Here is an 18,181-nt window from a genome sequence, read left to right as displayed (position 1 = left end):
CCTTTCTGCTGGATACTCCCTTTTGTGCCTTCTTTTCCCCTCTAAGACATTCTTTTTCATCTGAGTTCACTCACATAAAAATAAAAGGGAGGGCTTCCCTGGTGGCGCAGTGTTTGGGGGTCCGCCTTCCGATGCAGGGAACGTAGGTGCCCCTGGGCCATGGCCGCTGGGCCTGCGCGTCTGGAGCCTCTGCTCCACAACGGGAGAGGCCACAGTGGTGAGAGGCCCGCGTACCACACACAAAAAAATAATAATAAATAAAATAAATTAAAAAAATAAAAGGGAGGCGAGGAGAATGATTCCAAGTGAATTTTCTAGCTCTGCGTCCCCGCAGGGAAGGCTGAGTCTCTACAGCCCTGCAGAGACCCCAGAGGAGGCTGTCAGTCTCTGGTCACAGTGTGGGAGAGAGGTGAGGGCTGAAAGGGAGGCGGCTGTCAGAGCTGAGTGCCTGGAGAGAAGTGTCAGCAAGCTTGGCTGTATTTGAAACAGGAGCCAGAGAGGGAACACATGGTATCTGATCAGACAGTAGGATTTTAATGTCCGATCAAGTGTATTAACATTAGGATTTATTTATATTGTTCTATTTTGTGCCTCCATGATTCTGTCATCTTTTACTTCCTTTGTGTTTGCTCTCGTGTCTCACCTGGTCTGGAAAACTGGTACCTTCAGAGGCAGGACTTAAGCCAATGTGACTTTTCCAGTTGCTGGCACACTGTATTACCTGGTATACTGCTTGCCGTCCCCCAAATTCCATCTCCTCAATTCATGTAGAGAATGTCAATCAGAACCTAAAATTGAGCTATATTTGTCTTCAAAACATATTGTGCCTTTACAGTAGGACACACCCCGAGAGGGCCAGTACTGGTCTGAGGCCGCAGACAGAGCTGCCAAGGAGCAGGGCCACCAATGATTGCTCCTTCTTTTCTTCCTTCAGCCTGTAAGCCACCTGCAAATCCAAAATGCTGCAATTGAGGGCTTTTCTAGTATTTACTTCAGGGTCTCTCGCCACTTCAGGCTGGTGCACTTACACTTATCATTGGGGAGGATTTGGCTCTAAGTGAGCCACCTACACCTGTTTTCCTGTGCAAAGTGCCAGTCCATGGGGAGGGTGAGCTTTCATTCCAAGGCCCTTGTGTCCTGTGCCGTGTGAGCTCTTTACTCCAACATCAGTTAAGTATATTTGTGCTTCCATGTTTGGGACAGAGACCTGCCAGTTACACAAGAAGAAAAATGCTCAAAGTGGAAGAGAAATAAAGGAGGCAGAACTTGGCTTCCACACAGGAAGTGACTCGTTTTCTGCACACATGCACACACACCCTGAAAGAGCGATGTCAGGAAACCCCAATTTCCTTTCATCCAATAGAAAGCAGCCACCACTAGGAACCCAGACTCTGGAGTTTGTTTCATAAAATAATGTGCTTTTAAAGAATCACATCAATCTTGTCTATTGCAAAGACTTCCCTCCGGGAGTGTCCACTCTCTGAATAGCCACTTCAAAGGTACAGCGCTCCCTCTAAGAGAACTGAGCTAATTACATTCATGTCTAATTCAAATGATTCCTTTTATCATGATGACAGCAGACTTTGAAATCAGTCTGAGATTCTACAGGGATTTTCCGTAATAGGAGCATAAAGACATCACAGAGAAGCAGACCTAATTACTGTGTCCCAATGCTGGCAGTATTTTTTTGCCACCCCCCCCCCCACTTATACTGGAAGCACTGAAAGAGAAATAGAATCACTTAATTGTTGAGTTTCCAATTTTGGAGGAAGGAGCAGGGACTCAGGATGGGATTCATTTTGCATGGTCCTATTTTCATATTTGGAGATGTCCACTGTGTCTGAATTAAGGAATACAGTAGAAAAAGTTCAAAAGTTTGAATTTTGAGATTGTTCACTGTTTCTTTTTGTTTGTTTTGAGTTTTTTCTTTTCTTTTGTTTTTTTAGCTAGTTGTTTGGGATCACTTTTCTTTTTAAAAAATTTTTACTGCAGTATAGTTGATTTACAATGTTGTGCTCTGAAAAGTGAATCCGTTATACATATGCATATATCCACTCTTTTTAAAAATTAATTAATCTATTTTTGGCTGCGTTGGGTCTTCATTGCTGTGCACGGGCTTTCTCTAGTTGTGGAGAGCAGGGACTACTCTTCACTGCGGTGCCCGGGCTTCTCATTGCAGTGGCTTCTCCTGTTGCAGAGCATGGGCTCTAGGCACACAGGCTTCACTATTTGTGGCACGTGGGCTCAGTAGTTGTGGCTTGTGGACTCTAGAGCGCAGGTCAGTAGTTGTGGCACACGGGCTTAGTTGCTCTGCAGCAGGTGGAATCTTCGCGGACCAGGGCTGGAATGCGTGTCCCCTGCATTGGCAAGCGGATTCTTAACCACTGCATCACCAGGGAAGTTCTTTCCACTCTTTCTTAAGATTCTTTCCCCATATAGGTCATTACAGAGTACTGAGTAGAGTTCCTGTGCTATACAGTAGGTTTTTATTAGTTATCTATTTTATATATAGTAGTGTGTATATGTCAACCCCAATCTCCCAATTTAAGAGCTCTTTGTTTAGGGCTTCCCTGGTGGTGCAGTGGTTGAGAGTCCGCCTGCCGATGCAGGGGACACGGGTTCGTGCCCCGGTCCGGGAAGATCCCACATGCCATGGAGCGGCTGGGCCCGTGAGCCATGGCCGCTGAGCCCGCGTGTCAGGAGGCTGTGCTCCGCAACGGGAGAGGACACAACAGTGAGAGCAGCACGTACCGCAAAAAAAAAAAAAAAAAAAGAGCTCTTTGTTTAAAGCTGTGCCCTTTGGCTAGACTAAAGTTTTTCCTTACATTTTATTGCAGCCTGTCCTCTGAGCACGTGTTGTTTAAAGACCTTCTTCTGGGCGCTCAGTTTCCCTAACCCTCGTCTCCTCTGCAGCCACCAGGCACCAGGCATGGACACTTCTGAACTTGCAGAGGCAGAGCTCGTTAGAGGACAGGAGTCCCAGTGCACACAGCAGTGAGACCCCACAAAGTGACTGAATCTTAATGACTTCACTGTCTGTCCTTACACTTACCCCTCTCTGCCCCCGCTGCAGCTTTCCCCACCTCCTATCCCAGAGACGATAAAACAGGTTTCTAAGAGGGCAGTGTGCCATTCTGCAGTACCTTCTGGCAGGGAAAAAGATGGGGCCAATTTTGTGCATGATCACGGTGGAAGATGCTTCCATGGCATGATTTTTTTTAAATCCTAGGAGAACTATCATTTTAAAATGTATTAGTCTAACAGGTTAATCATATATTTTAGAAGACACACAGGATGAAAACAACTTGAAGAAACGTGCCAGGAATACCGACACTGTTAATTCAAGGGACCAAGAATCTATAATTTTGCCCCAGGCCATCTTTCAGAAAAGACTTTCTTCCACCTTTGAGTCCACCTAGGTGTAAGACAGCCTGCTCGATTTCATTGTTCTGGAAACTCTTTCTAGGAAAATTTTGATAACTGATATAATATTTATGACTTCTGGGGAAGACAGGAAAGATTGGAGAATTTTTCTTATTTACAATTCACTCTTGAATTTTATTCATTTTAAATAAATTCAGAAACTTTAATTCAATGTCCGTTGGGCTTTATTGATATCTCTGTTTTGAAGAATATATAAAGTTATACTTAATATTTATTTTCTTTTTCCTTGAGAGAGTTATACCTAGACCTCCTCAGTCTACTTCCATATAAATATGAGAGTGAGACATTATGTATGTTTAAAGTTATCATGAAAATCTGGATGCAAATACCAGGAGCTTCTTTAGTCAGCAAAAACCCTTTGGACCTTAAAGCCTGATAACGTGGAACTGAAGGACAGAGTTCTCTCAGAGCACCTTTGTAATTCACTTATCTGAATACACATTAGTAATAATACTTGGAAGTGAACTGGCTTTCTAATATCAGCAACGAGAAACTTATGACTGAGACTTAACGTTTCGGGATTACTCTGCCCTTCCAACCACTGGAGACCAGCTAGTGCTATAGTGAAAAAATAAATATTGCAGTTGTCATGGAAACTGAGATCACCTTGGAGATGATTAATACCCATAGGGCTAACAGTGGAGGCTATAATCACATCCTTTCTGGCCAAATTAATCATGATCAAATAAAGAGAAGCAAACACTTTTATAAAGGCCCATGAGCCCAAAGCCTCTTTTCCAGACCACGTAAGTATTATCAAGTTTTGTTCTCTGTGAGTAAAGAAGTCTCCTGGTAAACAGTTATATTTCAGTTTACTGAAAAACTTTTTTCTCGTTCAAACGTAGGGGTTGTTGAATGACTCTGTCAGGGTGCAGAAAAGAAAGTCCACCTCATAAAGGAAAACTCTCAAGCATTTTTTTCCTATTATTTTTTTCCTTTTGCTATACATCCTCATCTTTTGAGAATCAGCTGAATCTAGATTATTATGACCTTTGAGGTTTTAAAAGTTTGTGGCTGGGCTTCCCTGGTGGTGCAGTGGTTGAGAGTCCACCTGCTGACGCAGGGGACACGGGTTCGTGCCCCGGTCCAGGAAGATCCCACATACCATGGAGCGGCTGGGCCCGTGAGCCATGGCCGCTGAGCCTGCACTTCTGGAGCCTGTGCTCCGCAATGGGAGAGGCCACAGCAGTGAGAGGCCCGCGTACCGCAAAAAAAAAAAAAAAAAAGAAAGTTTGTGGCTTTTACAGAGATTGCCCTGCTTGAGAGAGCTTTGCCAAAACCATCAAATACACTAAGATGTTATCAAGAAAGTCTGTTATTGGACAGGAAGAAATTATTATTGTGTAAACAAAAGAGTTCTTAACGGAATGTCAAGACAATAAAAAAATCTTTGTCACTGCATGGTTGGTTGAAGATTAGACTGTCCTGGTTTTAAAAGACCATAAAGTCATTATCAACAAAGATACTGTTTCAGTTACATATTTCCCTCAGAAATTTAAGTATCAGAGAGAGAAATAATTATAGAAATAGTTGTGTTTTTCAGGTAAAGAGGATTACATTATTAAAATATTATTAAAAATTGATAATGTCAAAGATGATTGTTGAGATGTTTATAATTTACTTTATAATACTTCCTCCTGGAGGAAGTGATATTACCTTAGGTGTATTAATATTGAGGAATAACATGGCTTCTGTAGCAGAAAATCTGAGAAATTGCAGAGGTCTAATTCAATAAAGATTATTTCTCAATTCCTACACAATCCAGTTTTAACAGCCCACTTAATCGTAACATTACTATTTTGGAAAAACTCAGCTTTTTTTCCTTTCTGTGTAAGGAAAAACCCAGTTCTTCCCTACTGTGTTTCTCTCCCCTGTGAGTCTACCATTACTACTCACACAAACACTTCACTTCTGGTCACCAAATATGTGGAGGTTTTTCCCCATCACAAGCAATTCTCTGCAACCTCAGCTGGGTGTCCTACAATTTAAGTCAATTCTGATGGTATCTACCTGGAGATAGTGTCAGATCCTACAGGTAATGGCTCAGTCCTACAAGACCTCCTGCCTCTGCACACACACACTTCAGATGCCAGTCACAAGCTCCGGTTCACCTGTGCTTCTGACCAACCAGCTATAGATCAGGGGTTCCAAAGACCCTCCCTGGGTTTGATTAATTTGCTAGAGTGGCTCACAGATCTCAGGGAAACACTCAAGCTTACCAGTATTTTAAAGGATATGATAAAAGCCATAGATGAGCAGCCAGATGAAGAGATACATAGGAAGAGGTCTGGGAGGGTCCTGAGCTCAGGTGCTTCCGTCCCTCTGGAGTTGGGGCCTGTCACCCTCCTGGTGTGGATGTGTTCAACCAACATGGAAGCTCTGAACGCCCTACTATTGGGATTTTATGGAGGCTTCCTCATGTAGGCATGATCAATTATTAACTCCATTTTCAGCTCCCTCTTTCCTCTCTGGAGGATAGGGATTGGGGGCTGAAAGTTCCAAGCTTCTAATCATGGCTTGGTCTTTCTGGTGACCAGTCCCCACACAGGAGTCATACATGAGCCCACCCAGAGATGCCTCATTAGAACAAAAGATGCTCCTAAGTGTTCTTATCACTTAGGAAACGACAAGCGTTTCAGGAGCCCTGTGCCAGGAACTGGGAGCAGAGACCATTTACAGATATTTCCTGTTATTACAATTTACAAAAAGAGTCCACGGATTTCATGTGCCTCCTTAAGGGGATCCAGTGGAAAGTACACAATACCATCTATAAAATGTTCTGCCAGAAAACCTCACTGATCAGACAACCCATACATAGGACATATGGGGCAGTGAAACCTGTCAAATAACACCAGAGGGATGCAGTCAGCTAAATCCAGAATGTGGAAAATGATACAGGAAAAATACTTTGTTTTCTTCAACAGAGAAATTGCAAGAGGAAAAAAAAGGAGGGGAAATCTAAAGATTAAAAGAGACTTAAGATATATTAATCAATGGTAAGGTGTGGGCTTTATTTGAATCCTGCTATGAAGAAACTGACAGGGAAAAAAAAAGTATGCAACAATTGGAGAAATTTTAATACCAAGTGAGTACTTGATAATATTAAGAAATTCTTGTTACACTTTTGGGTGTGATAATGATGTTGTGATTAAATTAAGATGAGAGAAGACTCCTTTAGGGCTAAATGCTGAAACATTTACAGAAGAAATGGTGTGTCTGGGATTTGCTCCAAGATAATTCAGAGGTAGCGGTAGTTGGGGTGAGACCTTTACCTTTTTGTTTTTTTTTAATCGCTCAGCAGCAGAGACTTTGCTAATTAGTATTATGATGTTAGAAATGAGTTTCCGTTGTTAAAATCAGTGGCTTTCTAAAAGCAAAATGGCTGTGAGAGATGGGCTTCTGCTTGTGAAATCTGTGGTATTCAAGACAAGAGGATTGGCTGAAATGTTTTGGAGTTATTCCTATACATTTATGAACAGGTTTTAAAGTCCTGAGATCTGTTTTATTTCATTCTTCATCTTTTACCCATAGGGATGGTGCCCGAGGATTTTATTCTTAAATTGCCCTACATCCAAGATATCAGTTCAGAAGATTCTGGTTGCATCTGTTCCTTTTTGAATAACTGGATCATGACTGCAGAAGAGTGATTCTGAAAGTACGGTTCAGGGATGTCTGGGGGCCCTGAAGGCTTGAAAGAGGTACATGAGGTCAGAATTATTTTTTTAATGAAAAGGTTCTGTTTGCTTTTCTCACTCTCATTCCTTGATGGGTATACAGTGGAGTTTTCCAGAGTCTCCATGATATGTGAAAACAGCATTGCTCTGGCAGCTAGAGGAAGGTGTGTTTATATTTTTTTAAGTTCTCAGTTTAATCTTCCAATGCAATAAATACCCATAGATATAAGATACATAAACAAAATCTCTTTGCAGTCTTCAATAAATTTTAAGAATATAAAGGTTCCCGAGCCCCAAAAGTTTGAGAACCCCTTATTTAGATTGTTGTAGTGTCTGCCTTGAGTGAAACTGTCATGGAGGATATTGAGGGGGTTCAGGACACGCAACCCCAAAATATGGCACCTCGGCATATTGACTATCTTAAGATGAAGAAATCTGAGAAAACGGCAGAAGCAGGAAGTGTCACTCTGATACCGTCCACTCACATTTCTTTCCCTGAAAGCAGGAGATAAATGTCCCATGCGAAAGGCACCCTCTCTGTATCTGGAAGGACAGGGACATTCTTATGTTCCCTACATGTCCCCACAGATAGGGAGCATAGGGCTGAGAAGGCTGTATGAACAAACTTTGTTATTTCATCATTTACTATCCCAAGCCCAAACCCCTTTGTCTTGTCAATTCTTCTCGTATTTATTGTTTCTTTGTCTAAAAGGTCTATAAAATCGTCCTGCTCTGGTCACTTCTTCAGGTGTCTTCATTCTCTCGGGAAGTTTCCCATGTACATGTAAAAATTTAATAAAATTTTGTATGTTTTTTCTCCTGTTAATCTGCCTTTGTCAGTTTAATTTTCAGACCCAGAACTTCATGGCTATTTGCGCCCACATTGGCTTAGGTCAGTCTGTAGTGGTAATGAAAACCATAAATCATATGCTCAGGAGACTTGGAATAGAGAGGTAGGAAGTTGGAGGAGAAAATAAGGCGAAGGGTTGAGAAGATAGAATGGAATCCAGATTCAGGCAGAGAAGAGACCAGGAGGAGTTGGGGGAGGGGCTGGCATGGAGGGAATGAAGACTGGTTCTAGGTCCTAGAAGAACAGGTGATCTGGGACTTCAGCTCTTCCATTCCCAGCAATTCCTGGAAAAGTTCTCTGGCAGCTAAGCCAGCCCTGGTTTTCCCTTCTTGAGAAAGAAGTTCCAAGAAGAGTGGAGCCTGCAGAAGTATTATTTCCCTCTGCCCCAACTTCTTGCAAAGACTGGGATAATTTACTGGAGAACAAAGACATTCATTCCACAGTTAGAGATAAAAAGGCTAAAAATCAAAGTGTAATCAATTAATCAGTTAACTAGCATGAATTATCAGTTTTAGATCTTTTCCTCTTGGAAGCACAGAGGATGGAGGATGTTGTTCCAAAGAGCCACGTGTAGAGATAGGAAGAGGAGAGTAGCAAAGGCTGACTTGCAAACAGACATATGTTAAAAATTTCCTAGGGGGCTTCCCTGGTGGCGCAGTGGTTGGGAGTCCGCCTGCCGATGCAGGGGCCGCGGGTTCGTGCCCCGGTCCGGGAAGATCCCACGTGCCGCGGAGCGGCTGCGCCCGTGAGCCGTGGCCGCTGAGCCTGCGCGTCCGGAGCCTGTGCTCCGCAACGGGAGAGGCCACAACGGTGAGAGGCCCGCGTACCGCAAAAAAAAAAAAAAAAAAAAAAATTTCCTAGGGCCCCCTTGGGTTGGGTCAAGTACCCCTCCTTGCCTGGATGCTTTTTCAAGTGTAGTTAAGACTATGTGCCACTCTGCTTCTCAAGTTGTTTTTTTTTTAACTTTTTATTTTATATTGGAGTAGAGTTGATTAACAACGCTGATATACAGCAAAGTGATTCAGTTATACATATACATGTAACTATTCTTTTTCAAATTGTCCTCCCATTTAGGTTGTTACATAATATCGAGCAGGGTTCCCTGTGCCATCCAGTAGTAGGTCCTTGTTGGTTATCCACTCTAAGCATAGCAGTGCACACGTGTCAATCCCAAACTCCCTACCATAAGTTCGTTCTCTAAGTCTGTGAGTCTATTTCTGTTTTGAGAAGACTTTGTTTCGGCTTAAGGGACTTTTTTTAAAATAATGATTTTTAAAGTTCTGAGAAGATCTGTCACTGAGAAAGAAAGAAACTTAGAATATACTCAAATCCATTCAAGTATAGGTGACTTGACAATAATTTTTCAGTTTCTGGATCATCTCAGGAACAGTCTTTTCAATACTGTTTGCCTTTGGTCTTCCTGGCCTCATTCAGCCTCTTCACTCTAAGCCCATTGTTTCCACTCCTCATCCCTCTTGCTGTCAGCAGGCAGTTCTGTGTATCTGCAGGGCTAGCACGGGTATCTACAGAGTGGGTGGTAGACACCATCTGGTAGTGTCCAGAGCAAGGTGTGAGCTAAAGGTCGTAGCACAGTGGCTATTCCCATGCAAAGACTAAACCATAACTACTTATCTCAGGCTCTGAAATGAAGAAGTGGCTGAAGGAAGCCCCAGGCATGTCATGCCACTTGATTTCTGGCAGGGGCAGATATTGAAGGAATAGCATTCTAGGCAAAAGGCACACACCGCGGAAAGCCTTGAGACGGGCAAATGCTTGTTGGGTTCAATGATCAGGAAGGAAAGTGAGTGGGTGGAGCTGAGTGAGGCAGGTAGTAATAGATGAGGCTGGAGGTATAACAAGGGACAGATTATGTAGGTCCTGCCAGGGCTGGGAAGCCACGGCAGGGCATGAGAAGACAAGGGACATGACTAATCCAGCTGCCATGTTGAGAATAGACTACACTCCAGGATGGAAGTAGGAAGACTAGTTATGTGGGTATTTCAGAATTCCAGATGAGATAAGATGATGAAGTAAACAGTGGAGGTGGGTAAGAAATGTTTGGATTATATATGTTGACGGCAGAGCCTACAGCATTTGCTGAAATATTGGGCGTGTTTAATGAAATAAAAACTAGAATCGATGATGGTAAGGTTTTGGGGCTAAGCAAATGGAATGAGGGAGTCACCATCAACTGAGAAGGGGAAGACTACAGCTAGACCAGGTTTAGAGAGAAAGATGGGAGCTCAATTTTGATATGTTAACTTTCATTTGTCTAGTAGACAGCCAAGTGGAAAAGACAAGAGTCTGAATAAAAGGGAGAGTTTGGGAGTCATGGGCATGAGATGTTTTAAAAAGCCATCTGATCACCAAGTGAGTGAGGGTAGATCCAGAAGAGAGGAGAACCAAGGAATGGGCCCTAGAACACTCCAGTGTTAGTGAAGAAAGGGAAAGACCAGCCACGGAGACTGAGAAGAAGGGACTAGCAAAGCAGGGGAAAAAATCAGGAGGATATGTTGTCCAAGAAACCAAAGATGAGGGAGAGAAAAACAGACAAATGCAGCTGATAAATTAGTAAGACAATGACTGAGAATCAATATTTCCCCATTTTCCTTGCTACTACCTTGATCCAGGTCCCAACTACTCTTTCCTTCCTTCCAATATTTCCCAAACCACTCTGCAGATCACCATTAAGCATATATTTCTAGAAAACCTCCCTTGATGTATTCCTCTTATGCTTAGGAGGTCTTACCATGAGTCTAGGAACCAGGTCCTGGCCTGGCATGTGAAGTTACTGTGAATGTGAACTCCGTGTTCCTTTGCAACTTACCTTCTGTTCTCTCCATTTTAAACTCAGTGCTCCAGACAGGCCACGTGTCTTGCAGGCTTTACTTCTCCCTGGTTCTGGGTCTTAACCTTGGAGGTATTTCCCTCTAAAAGTTTGCCCTTGAACTATTTCCTTGATTCATACAAATCCTTCGGAGTATACAAGTTGTTTCTTCCCAGAAAGCATTACCTTCTTTTCGATGTTCCTTCAGGGTGTTAAGGATAGGGCAGCTCTCATAGCTGGTTCCCAATGCCATCAACAGCATCCCATGAGTGTGTATAAGATTCTTAAGAGTCTTTTAAAAAAAATCCATTTCTTTATCTATTTAATAAAATGAATAACATCTGGATTCCTTCTCACTTAACTTGGAAGAGTGGATATTTACATCTTAAATTTCTATTTTCCCTCTCTTCTGGTATCTGCTGTTAGCTCATAGGTATAAAATTTCATTAAGAGCAAGTTTCTATTTCAGGTTTACATCTATGAAATGAAGGTAATTTGCATGCTCAGGTAATGTTGGAATTCCTGGGAGACTGGAGAATGAGGAAGATGTGCTATACCAATCACAAGACCTTGGTAAATGGATAGTAACCTCCGACTCTCTAGAAACACTAACCGCAGATGATCATTTTGACAGATAAATTCATGAAATTGAAACATTATGTATACCTGGGTAACTGTTTCATTGATGAAATGGAAATAACTGCTTTATTTCAAATAGGGCTTGGGCATTAAAATTAGAAGGCAGGTATATGGGACACAAAGATAATACAAAGTTAATGTTTCAGAAAGGCCATTGACCAACTCCACAGGTACTGAATTGCTTTTGCATTACAAAAATACTTTTCTATTGATATGTTCCATGTTTTAAAAAAGATATACACAGCTTTTGAAATTACTTTCCTTATTCATTCTAGGATCAAAAGACCAAGAGTACCACTGCATTAATTCCTTCTTTATTTTCCAGCAATTGGTTTATAGGCCAGTCCATGCCTTATAGTCTAGTAAAACTTAAAATTTTATAACCAGCTACATACGTTCTCCCTTTCTTTTCATAGGGTCTTTTGGGAACTGACCCATCCATAAGTGTAGGGCAATGAAATACAGCCTATATTTTTCACCATGAACAAAAAGTAAATTAATTCAGTATCCACTGGGAGCCCAGTATGTACCAGCATCGTGGAAGACTCTGATGCATCTTGATGAATAAAGTCTGAAGTCTAGAAGAATAGAAATATTGAGAAAAGAGTCTACAAAGAATTTGTTAAAATCAGTTCCAGAATTTCCTGAACTTTCCAATATACAAATAATTGTATATTGTATACAATATACAACTGTATTGTCAATACAATACAATAACCTCCATTCTGGCCAAGAGTCAACTCTTGGTAGACAATAACCCCCATTCTGGCCAAGAGTCAACTCTTGGTAGACTGTGGCAACAGAAGTGAAAGAACAAAAATAACAAATATAAAATACATAATTTGAATACCCCACTGTAGCACCTTCTCAGATTTTCTTCCTTTGCTTCCACTGTGAACCCACGGCAGTGTTATCATTATGTTGCAGAATGGTCAGTACTCAATGTTCTCTCTCCTTTAACCCATCACCCAAAGAGAACATAACCATAGCATTGTGTTAATGAAAGTAAATTATAAAATATACAAATAAATTTTAAAAGTTGAAAGAGAAGAGTGTGAATAATCCACAGATTAAACACTAAATAATTAAATACTTGAGAGCAGGCTATACTTGTAGGACTAGACCCTTTTGGTATAATTTTATAAATATACAATAAATTTGTGTCAGAATTTCTTAGTGTATATCATTGCCAGAACTCTGAGTAAGAAAAGAATGTTTTACATTAAATTTATTTTGTAAGCTGCTGAATATTTTCTTAGCCAATATAAAATACAATGTAGTATTCACACACCAAAGTGAATATATTTCACTTAGATTACTTCGTAAGATAATTTTTTTTTCCTCTCTGTTAAATGATAAGGAGCATGCTACACTTTACAGGACAATTATTTATCACCTATATTGAATATGATCCAGGTTCTAAATGTCTTCCATATTTTTTTACTCATATGCCCTCTTAATGCCCTGACAGTAATAGACTATAATAGCGAACTCATAAAATGCAAGAGCCTTTGAAAGACATTTCCTTAACTCTTCAACTAACTGGCTGGAAAGTTAATGTGACTTCTCAGATTATTAACATTGTAACTGATAACACAAGGTAACACATTTGAAATTTGGAAATGCTTTAGGGAAAAATATATACCTAATGAACACAAAATATTTGAGTGCAGAAAAGAGTGATTTCATTTTTTAAAATAATAATCTCCCAACAGCTTTATATTATTGATGATTCATTAGTTGACAACCTCAAGTTAATGATTAATTCCCTAAACCTAAGGGTGACTGATTCAAATGAGCTGTATAATAAACACTGTTAATGTCTACTAAAATGTATTTAAAATCAACTAAGAATATGTTCTCACCGCTTTGGTGATTAAAAATTATAAGCTTGGGGCTTTCCTGGTGGCGCAGTGGTTGAGAGTCCGCCGGCCGATGCAGGGGACACGGGTTCGTGTACCGGTCCGGGAAGATCCCACATGCCGCGGCGCGGCTGGGCCCGTGAGCCATGGCCGCTGAGCCTGCGCGTCCGGAGCCTGTGCTCCGCAATGGGAGAGGCCACAACAGTGAGAGGCCCGTGTACCGCAAAAAAAAAAAAAAAAAAAAAAAAAATTATAAGCTTGATTTTATTCCAAAATAAAGTATAAATGGAATGCCTTTTGCTGGGGATGGGTTTTCAATAAGCAAAAAAAAAAAAAAAAACAACAGAAAAACCATATGGCATTCTCTTCTCTCTCTAGCCCCCACATCCCACACTTCTTCCTTCCCTCCCCCTTGTCTTCCTGCCTTCCTTCTAGTACATGTGGTTTATTGGATACGGGTGCAAATGACTCATTTTAGTTCCATAGATCTTGTTCAAAGATAATATAATGGCTCAGAAGGGCATACTGGCATAATTTTCATGGCAGAGTTGCATAGTTAATAAATCAAACACAGGAAATCAAGCTATAAAATAAGTATTGAAAATTCTTGTTCCAAACTCTGTGTCTTCTCTAACGTCAGCCCCTAGTATATCACCCCATGACCTCACACGCACTTCTGTGATGAAGCATTCAAATTATATTTTCTGCCCGAAATTTTAGATACTTTTCTCTTTACCAGTCCTAATAAACCCAAAATCTATTCATTGGTTTTTGAATGTATGTTTTTTAAAAATGTTTTTTCAAAAAGTTTGGTTTGGTTTGAATTGATGGTGATACTGGGAATCAACAGTCCTGGATTCAAGTCTTGCCTCTGCCATGACCTTGTGTGTTCCACTGTGTGTCAGCTCACATGTCCTTATTGCTTCTTGATTCCAGATTGGCATGTTTCTATTAGCAAGTATTCTATCATTTGTACCACAAATATTGTGACCTTGCCTAGATTGTAAACCATTGCACTGCCAACAAAATCTCTGCATTTAATTTGTAGAGTACACATCGTCCTGGAGACACGGTCTATACTCTTCAGTGGTGAGAAAGAACTAGAGAATTATTAGAAGTCTCAAACTATTAAATGGTGAATTAATAAGGGAAGAGACAGAAATAAAAGTAATTTTCTTAATCATTTCTGGTATAAAACAAGGGCTGGATCAACCAGTAGCAGAGGGAAACAATTGAAAGAGTATACATAAAGTTTAAGACTGTGAGGATAGCCAAACAGAAGTGAGAATGACAAGATCCTATGTGCAGAGATTTCCTATATCTTCTTTATGACTTATTTTCTCTTTTCTTATACTGTCAGCAAATAACAAACATAAATGTAACTAAGTTTACCAGAGATGTGTTTCAAGAATAGGAATTGACTTATATTAACATATAAAGGTTGAGTGACCTAATTCTGTCATGTTAATGAGCCCTATTCTTGGGCAGACCTGATTTTTATTATTTAAAAAAATTTTTTTTTACAATATTGTGTTAGTTTCAGGTGTACAGCAAAGTGATTCAGATATATATATATATTTTTTTCGGATTCTTTTCTATTATAGCTTATTACAAGATATTGAATATAGTTCCTAGTGCTATACAGTAGGTCCTTGTTTATTTTATATATAGTAGTGTGTATCTGTTAATCCCAAACCCCTAATTTGTCCTCCCCGCCTTCCCCTTTGGTAACCATAAGTTTGTTTTCTATGTCTGTGTGTCTGTTTCTCTTTTGTAAATAAATTAATAGATTTCACATATAAGTGATATCATATAACATTTATCTTTCTCTGACTTACTTCACTTAGTATGATATTCTCTAGGTTCATCCATGTTGCTGCAAATGGCAATATTTCATTCTTTGATTTTTAAATGACTATTTCAAGATGACATCAGCTATTGAGTAAAAGGGACTTCAGTGAAGTGGGCCTTTTTTCCCTGGTGCCATCATCCTGGGAGAAAGAGCATATAGAGAGAAACCAACTGAATTATTTAAGTTTGAATTCAGATCACAAAGGACTTAAATCATCAAATGGGGATCCTATATCAAGTTTATGTACCCTATTATTGACATAAGGTCTAAAACAGGATTACATATAAGGTGGGGGAAGAGTAACAGGGCAATTCATTGAAAGTAAGAGACAGAATAATCTGTGTATGGCTCTTACGGTTCCTACTTAGGGAACAAATGATTAAGATCTTTGAACAATCTAAATACCATAGCAGTTGAATATATACCACTGGGCAGGTCAACGTTTTAATATTTAAAATGCTATAAGTAAAATTTTGGTAAACTGGCGGATTTTTTTAAGAACCTATTTTACTTCTTTTAGTTATTCATGGTGTGTTCCTGTAATGATTAAAAAGGGTTAAATTTGAACTGCTAAAACAAGTAGCTAAAAACTTATCTTCATCTAGTAAATTGATACAAAGTTGTGCTAAAACTGTTTTTTTTTTAATGATTTTTACTGATTACCACTGTTTCTTCTAAAATTATGTAGGTGGAAATACTAATTTGAGCCTGAAAGCTTTTATAATCGATGGTTACTTCTAAGCCAACTATAGGGCTTTCTATTTTTTATTATGTATCAAAATCAGTATTTCCTGCTTCAAAAAAGCTCTACCACTTTTGTTTAAATTATTATACTTACATTAAGATTATCAGTGTTAACGTAAGTCTAAAATATACCATACATTCTGCTTTGGGCCACCTGCCATCACCTAGTATAGACACCTTTGACCCTGCTTATGAGTCTGCTGACTACTGGCTCATGGGTCTGAAGCAGTTCATCTGGACTGGGGGAAAATATTAGTGCATTGTGGCTGCTGTAACAAATTACACAAAAATAGTGGATTAAAACGACATGTATTTCTTCTCTTACAGTTCCAGAGGCCGCAAGTCCAAAATCATTTTCATTGCGCTCAAGTCAATGTCAACCAGCAGGGCTGGTTCCTAGAGAGGCGCTGAGGGCAAATCCATTTCCTTGGTTTTACCAGCTTCTAGAACTTCCTTCCTTGTATTTCTCGGCTCATGGCTCCTCCCTCCATCTTTAAAGCCAGGATCTTGGCCTTCCATTCTCTAGCTGCTTGGGTCACATCATCGTCTCCTCTGCTTCCTTCTTACAAGGACCTTTGTGAATACACTGGGCCCACCTGAATAATCCAGGATAATCTCCCCCACTTTAAGATCTTTAACTTAGAGTTGCAAGTCCATTTTGCCATATGGGACATGGACACTTTTAGAGGACTTTTATTCACCCTACCACAGGGGGTATATACTTGGGGGGTAGGGTGGGGGCAGTGTGAAGCTTGAAGAGCTCTTAGGTGACACTTTCAGACAGTAATAGCCCACATATGTTGAGTGTTCGCTTTGGACCCACACAGGCACCATCCTGGATCCCCTGTGAGCATCAAACCATTTAATCTATAGCAATGGATCTTCATCCCAGGGCACCAAGAACCTGGGACTTTTAGAAATAGAAAGGACTTTATAATTTATGTTCTTACCCATCTCATTTCCCACTTGAGGAAAGAAGCCTTGAAATTAAGAAATTAATTGAAATTGAATTAATTGAAATGCAGAGATGAAGTGATTTATTCAAGGCTACACAGCTAGAGTGGCAAAGCCATTGGGGGCATTACTGTGCTCTTGTCACCTAATCCAGGCTAAGAACACGCAGCTTTCCTGCTTCTCAAGGGCACATCTCATGTGATAGGCACAACCCCAAATTCGTTGTTTAAATCCTAACCCCCTGTACCTCAGAATGTAACCCTATTTGGAGATAGGGCCTTTTAAAAGGTAATTAAGGTGAAATAAGGCCTCTAGGGTAGGGCCTGAATCCAACATGACTGATGTGGTCATAAGGCAAAGATACACCAGAGACACACAGTGAGAGAGTAGCTTCTGCAAGCCAAGAAGACAGGCCTCAGGACAAGCCAAATACCTTGATCTTGTACTTCAGACCTGTGAGAAAATAAATTTCTATTGTTTAAGCCACCCAATCTGTGGTATTTTGTATGGTAGCCTGAGCAAACTAGTATACCCCAAATAGGCCACAGGCCTTAGAAACTCTTTGGACTAGAGGCAGCTAGTTCATGGTCCAGATTCCTGGGGTTTCCCAGAGGAAGAAATGGAGTTTATAAGTAATCTGCAATATTTGTAAAAGCCTAAGGGAAATGTACAAAATACAGTCTAACTAAAATTCCAGGTTCCATTGCTTTGGGGTGGAATTACATCAGGTCAATATGGCGACATCAGCTATTTCATATCCGTCTAAAATTTTACTTAGCAACATGTCTTTGATTAATTTAAAATAAGAAAATTATTTATTGTTTAATAAACTTGGTTTGTCTGGTAAGTAAAAACTCAGGCTTTTTGATGGAGTGGAGGCTGAACAGAAATCTCTGCTTTGAGCTCCCAATTCCTTTATTCAAATCTTCCAAGACCCATGCTGTTTAATTCTCTTCAAATTGCTAGAGCTCTTTCAGGGGTGAGCTGGACAAATTATATGGCTTTAGTCATTTGTCACATCAGGGGTGTTGTGAGCCATTGTTTTCAGATCTGGGAGTATCACTGACATTTGCTAGATGCTATGTATCTGGTTATTTTCCTGAAAGTCAATGAAACTTTAAGTGAAAATCATCCTAAGTGTATTAGTCAGGGTTCTCCAGAGAAACTAAACCAATAGAAGATTATATAGATAGATAGATAGATAGATAGACAGATAGATCGACATTTACACACACACACACACACACACACACACACACACACACACACATATATTTATTTTGAAGGATTGGCTCTGGAGCCAAGAAATCCTACTCTCTGCCATCTGCCTGCAAG

Source organism: Lipotes vexillifer, unplaced genomic scaffold (assembly GCF_000442215.2).
Source record: "Lipotes vexillifer unplaced genomic scaffold, Lipotes_vexillifer_v1.1 scaffold537, whole genome shotgun sequence".
In the NCBI taxonomy this organism is placed as follows: domain Eukaryota; kingdom Metazoa; phylum Chordata; class Mammalia; order Artiodactyla; family Lipotidae; genus Lipotes; species Lipotes vexillifer.
This window is presented reverse-complemented; position numbering follows the sequence as displayed.